Source organism: Canis lupus, chromosome 12 (genome assembly GCF_048164855.1).
Source record: "Canis lupus baileyi chromosome 12, mCanLup2.hap1, whole genome shotgun sequence".
In the NCBI taxonomy this organism is placed as follows: Eukaryota; Metazoa; Chordata; class Mammalia; order Carnivora; family Canidae; genus Canis; species Canis lupus.
In genome coordinates, this window is record NC_132849.1 from 39,986,321 (window position 1) to 39,993,073 (window position 6,753).

A 6,753-nucleotide genomic window follows, 5' to 3' on the forward strand; every position below is an offset into this window, starting at 1 on the left:
CTAAAACACGTTTTCTCAGAGGCCTCCCTAAACACCTTTTAGAACTGATAGTCTGCAAAATACTGGTTTGGAAAGCACTATTTTAATCTTCCTCCCATCTGTATAGGACATGCGTCTAGAAAGCAATAGCTAGTTTTCTTCACGGACTTTGGAAGTTAAATTTGTTATAGATATATCTAATGACCTTTATGATTAACAACTAGAGATTAATATGTGTTTTGTTAGTTCAATAAAGAGGCCATAAAAGCTCTCAGGGTATAGACAGGTCCTCTGACCTCTCTTCCTGAGAACAAGTCATTTGAATTTTGTTGATAATGGAGGGCACCACTGCCACCCTGGCAGCAGGCACCTAGATTGCAGACCTCTGACTTGCAAATAAAAATCAGTCAGGTGGCAGTAGGTCCTCAGGTTGCCTTTTTTTATCTGCCAGAGGCTTCCCTTTACCCTGACTCAGGGTTGTAAGTGACCTATGACTCCTACTTGGGTGAAGAGGCTAATGTAAGAAAAAATCTTGCTTTCTTAGTTTTTATTTCATGCTTGGATTTTCTCCTGCATCTCCATCCAGGAACGCTGCAGAAAAAGAAATTATTTCACCGTGTATCTTAGGCCCACGAATGGACATTTTGGGTAAATTATTTCTACATTCTGGAATTCATATTCACCATCTCTAAATCAAGGAGCTTGGGTTAGATTGCAAAAATTCTTTCTGGTTTACAAAGCACTCTTTTTTTTCCAGATAAAGGGAGTAATTTTCTTTTTTTTCTTGGTAAATCAACATTTCTATCTTTACCTTATGAAGGTTTTTTTTTTTTTGTTTCTATCTTTACCTTATGAAGATTTTGAAGTCTTGATAGTTCCTGTTTTATAAGTATCTTCAATTTGCATACAGTGTATTTCACACTTAAGGAACAATTTTCTTAACAGTTCTGTTGTTCTCCTGCTACTTTTATTGCTAGGCTTTTGACAGATAGTTCTTAGAAAAGGTGGAAGTTTTAAAACTTCAGCTATTTTGAAAGAGAACATTTAAAAGTGAAAGAAGGCAGAGTTTTAAAAACACCGATCAATGGCAACATTTGAGGACAACCATTAAAAGCATTGAAATGGAGTATAAAACTTTCAAACCAGAAAAGAGGAAGAAATGGAATAAGAAAACAAACAGACCAGAAACAGAATATTAAAAAAAAAAAAAAAAAAATGGAGGAAAAATATGCAAAAGAAAGCACAAAGTAAAATGGTAGGAACAAACCCAAATATTTACACAATTAATCAAGTGTAAATACCTTAAATATACTAGCTAAAAAAGACTTAGAATGGTTTTGAAACAGTAACACAAAATTCAGCCATGTGCTTTTTACAAAAGATAGGCCCCAAACTTAAAGATACAGGAAGGTTAAAAGTAAAAAGGATAGAAAAAGATAAAGCCCACAAATCTTAAACAAAAGGAGGCTGGAGACAAGATATTAATTTAAAAAAAAAACCCATTAACAACAAAACAGACAAAAAGCATCTTCAAGAGTAAAGTGGTCTCTAGAGAGCTTTTAAAATGCTTAAATTTCTAGAAAACTGCTTCAACAGAATTTCATAACATAAAACAAAAATTGATAAGCTACCTGGAATTCCCAGGAGAAATGGATGAATTCAGCATTAGAGTAGATTTTTTCAATAAAAAAAAAATTTCAGGGCAGCCCAGCGTCACCTGCAGCCCAGGGTGTGATCCTAGAGATCCAGGATCGAGTCTCATGTCGGGCTCCCTTTGTGGAGCCTGCTTCTCCCTCTGCCTGTGTCTCTGCCTCTCTCTCTCTCTCTCTCTGTGTGTGTGTGTGGGTGTGTGTCTCTCATGAATAAATAAATAAAATCTTTTTAAAAAAATTTCAATTACTAAGAAGTGAAACAGACAAATATCATGGTCATGTTTGGGATTCACAAGGAAAGCATGTCATTTCACTTATAAAATTTGGCTGAATGCCAATTTAGTGGGAAGCGCTAGTCTAGATTTTGGATGACAGTAGTGACACACTGGTGTGGTCCTTGATCTCATTACTCAGAGCCCAGTTTCCAGGGCAGTCTGGAGAAGAGTGGCCAGGATGCCCCCTCACCATGACATGGGATTTGGAGGTAGAGTTCACATATTATGGACTTAGAATCTGTTTTGAGTCTTGCCTCTAGCACTGAGGAGCTGTGTGTTGGGGAACAGTAATTTAATCTCAATCTACTCATCTGTAAAATGGGTGCAATGCCTACTACCAGGTGTAGGTAGATGACATGACATAAGGTATTTTGTCTCTTAGCACAGTGTTTGGCATAAGTTCTCAATAATTGGTAGACCTTATTATTACTTAATATTTTGCCAAAAGTTTTGAATCAACAGTTGCTGCTGAACCTGATGACAAAGCTTTAATTGTGGAGGCCGAGAAAATTAAGGCCATTCCACTTTAAGTTCAGCGTTAGCACAAGTACAGCCATCCCAGGCCCCTGTGAATAAGAGCTGAACTTCACCTTACTTCAGTTACTGGAAGAAAACAGCTTACAGCTTAACGTCCTAGAAAGCCCCTATTAAAATAAAAACAGAGCCCAAGCCGAGGGCAGGAAGCCCCTATTAGAATAAGAACAGAGCTCAATGCCCTTGAAGGCCCCATATCAAAATGTAAACTGAACTTGAGGAATTGCTCCACCCCTTCTAGAGGTCCCCTAGACCAGTCCTTAAAACTAAGCTGAAACCCACCTCGGGGTCCAAGTCCCTGCTCCGCTGTGTCGGGTACACTTGGACCCAAGCTTGAGCTTGTAAATAAACCCTCGTGTGTTTGCATCGGTGTCGGCTCCTTGGTGGTTTCTTGGATTCGCGATCTTGGGCACAACATAATAACACTCTGATAACAGTACTTAGTGGATAAGTGTAAGCTGGATGAATCTATTCTCCAAATTCTAGTTTTCCAGTTTTTATTCTTTTTTGCATATTTGGGGCTCACAGTTGGTGAACCTGAACATTCTGACTACTTTCAACAGTTCTTTGTGTGCTTAGAATTTCAGAGTCAGAGTAATGCTGATGAGAGTGGAGGGCAAAACGCACCTGACACCCTGCAGACCCCTTGTCCCTACTATATATCTATATACATATGATAGATAACATTCTTCAGGCACTGGTAGCTGCCTAAGAACAAAGGCAGGGGAAAAACAAATGGTCAGCTAATAAAGATCGAAGTCATGTAGGATATGAAACTCGACTATAGTTTGTCACCGTCTTAATGATTTATAAGAAAAACACAATCTTAATACTAATCAGGTCTCCACGAGCCTATAGACTCAATTTCCTTGTCCCTAACGTCACATTCACCGCCATAGGATAGAAAACCCCATATAATCAGTCACAGGGACAGCTTTTTCTGCCAATGGGTCCTGTCCCCATGCAATAATAAAAACACCTTTTGGCACCATAAAATGTCTCAAGAATTCTTTCTGGACCATTGGGTTCAACGATCCTGCCTCAATGCAATGTGTCTTACTTTGCCTCCTGGTCAAAATGATCACTTTACCCAGGATGTATCTAGATATTCTAACAAGATATTTGCATAAAACTCACAATATGAAGCTATTAACTCTTTAAAAAAAATTTTTTATCAGTGGCTGTCTATAAGCTGCCACTTCATTTTAAGAGATCAGCACCAAATGTGGCCGGATTCAAAACAGAGGTCCTGAGGCATTTCCACCATCTGTCATTCAGGTAATATATCAATAAATGTTTATTAAATTCTTCTTACATGCCAGAAACTTTTCTATGTCAAGCATGGTGGAGACACGACTATGGATAAGTCATGATTCCTACTCTGGATGATCTTACTGTTAAGTAGAAGTAAGACAGATCTAAAAACTGACTCTTATCTCCCTAAGAATAGGAGCAAGGTGGGATGTCTACTCTCGCCCCTGCTATTCAACATTGTTCTAGAGATAAGAATCAATGTAATAAGGCAAAAATTAAAGAAGAGAAATGAAAGGCATAAATATTGAGGTGAATAATTAAAATGCTCTATCCTCAGACAAACAAAAGATACTAGAATAAGTGAATTTACCAATGTCATAGGATATAAGGTCATAATACAAAATTGTCTCTATGTATCAGTAATGAGACATTGGAAAATGAATTTTTAAGAGCGTTACCAATTACAGTAACATCAAAAATATAAAATACTTTGGAATAAATTTAACGAAAGACATTCAAGTCCTCTACCTTGACTTACAGTATTGTGAGGAGAAATTAAAGATCTAAGTAAATGGGGAGATATGCCATGTTCATGGTCCAAAGCCTCAGCATCGTTAAGATGTGAATCCTCTCCAAATTGTTCTATAGAAATATAACCCCAAACAAAATCTCAGATTTTTTTTGTAGAAATTGATAAGCTGGTTTTAATACTTACATAAAAATAGAAAAAGCACTTAGAATAGCCAAAGCAATCTAGAAAAAGAACAGTTTTTGCTTCCTAACTTTAAGATATTATAAAACTAGCATAATTAAGATAAAGTGGCATGGGCATAAGAACAGACAAAGAGATAAATGGAAAGAATGGAAAATCCAGAAATAGGCCCACACATGTACAGTTAATTGATTTTTAACAAGTTGCCAAAGGAATTCAATGGGATATGAGTTATTTTACAAAAGGTGCTGAAACAACCAGATTACTATATGGAAAAAATGAACCCCAGCCCTAGCTCATAGCAGGCCCCCAAATTAATTTAATATACATCATATACAGAAACACAAAAGCTAAAATCAGAAAGCTTCTATAAGAAAACAATAGTTTTGTGACCTTGGAATGGGCAGAGTTTTCGTAAATGGAACAAAATTCATTAACCAAAAAAAAAAAAAAAAAAAAATAGAATCAATAAATTACACTGAAACACAATTTAAAAATTTATCAGGGTCGCCTGCGTGGGTCAGTCGGTTAAGCATCTGGCTCTTGATTTCAGCTCAAGTTGTGGTCTCAGGGTCATGAGATTGAGCCCAGTGGCTGGATGTGGAGCCTGCTTAAGGTTCTCTCTCCCTCTCTGCCCTCTGCCCACCAACCCCCTCACACATGCTCTCTCTCTCTTAAAAAAAAAAATTAAAAAAATAAAAAGAAAGAAAGGACTCTATTGCATGGTAACCACCAGAAATTGCACCAATTCCTAAATCACAAATTCAAACATCCTACTCTGGGATTATGTTCCCCTTGACCTTGTCAAGCTCTCCACTTCGATGGCCTCGCCATTTCTTCTGTATCGATCAGCTCCTATTTCTTCACTTCCCTCTATCCAGGATAAAGTCTGCAATATTATTATTGCTTCCTTGTAGACAACCTCAGCTCTTTTGCCTCTTTTCCTTCTATTCCCTTTGCCCGTTGCAGCTCAACCCCGCATAAAGCAAGCTGCTGCTTGTTCTGTGCCTACCTGCATGCAGCTGAGCGTCTCTGGGCCAAAATCCCACAGTCGAGTAGACTGATGTGACTCTAGTTCTGTGATGACCAATCTTATTCTAAGCTTGTGACTTCCAGCCTCACTGCTGACATAAGCTTATTTCGCTCTCCTCAAGGACTATTCTCTGGTTTCTAGCTGCACTCATTCCATACTGTGTTCCTCCTTGCTAAACACTTTGCTCATAGTATTTTTTTAAGAAAACCCAAATAGCACGTAATCCAAGCCTTCCCACTACCAAACCCAAACACCTGGTGGCATTACCACACCACTTTCCTTCTCTCCTTTGTCTGGGAGGAAGTGTCCACTTCTCCGGGTCTTTTTAAAAGCCAGGCTCCCCATTGGCACCCTCAGATCCTACCCTATTATTTGCTTTTTTGTTAGGGTTTCTGCCCTTGCTCTTTTTAACCCTTCATTCTCTGCTGGATCCATCCAATAAAAATTCAAACATTTGTGTACCTACTCTTGTTGTTCTGCTCTCCTCCAGCTATTGGCATGACTCGTGCTTCCCTATGTAGCTGCCCTTCTAAGAGTTGTCTGCATCACATCCTCATGTTTTATTCTTTCTTCAGTGTATTCAGTTTTGCTTCTGCCCTCTCCACTCCTTAGAAACTGACCTTCATGCTGCCAAAGCCAGTGGTGATTTCTCCTTCCTTTTTTTACTGGAACTTTCTATGGCTATCAACCACCACCTTTTTCCCTGAAATGCTAAGCTTCTTCTCTTGGCTTCAATGACACACACTTCTTTGATTGGTCTTCTCAGACACCTTTGCCAACACCCCCATACTTCCTCCCCTGTCTGAATTCTGACACTTGAGTTCCTCAGGGAGCAGTCCACGGCCCTCTTCTTCTCCCCTTAAATCCTCATCCCGTGTATTCATATTTTACATATTATGACCCTTAAATGATTATCTGTAACCTTGCTCTTTCTTCTGGTCCCCAGACTCTTGTATTCAATGACTTATTTGGTGTTTCTGACTTGGATGGCTCACAGAAGGCTCCGCATGAATATGCCTTAAGTAAACAACTAATTTCCCCATTTCCACCTCTCCATCAGTTTTCCACATTTGGGTAAACTGCACCGAAGCAGAACTCTAGCTCCATATTTCCTGCTACCTTCTCCTTTTGCCCCCCTCCTCCAACACATATTCTAATTCATCACAAATTCCTATGGATTTTGTTCTTAAAACATGTCTTGAAATTATTACTGACATGTCTATATCCTTCTTTATAGATCTAACCCAGGCCACCATCACCTCTTGTCTGACTCCTGCCTAACTACCAATTGGTCTTCTTGCTTCACTTTTTGCC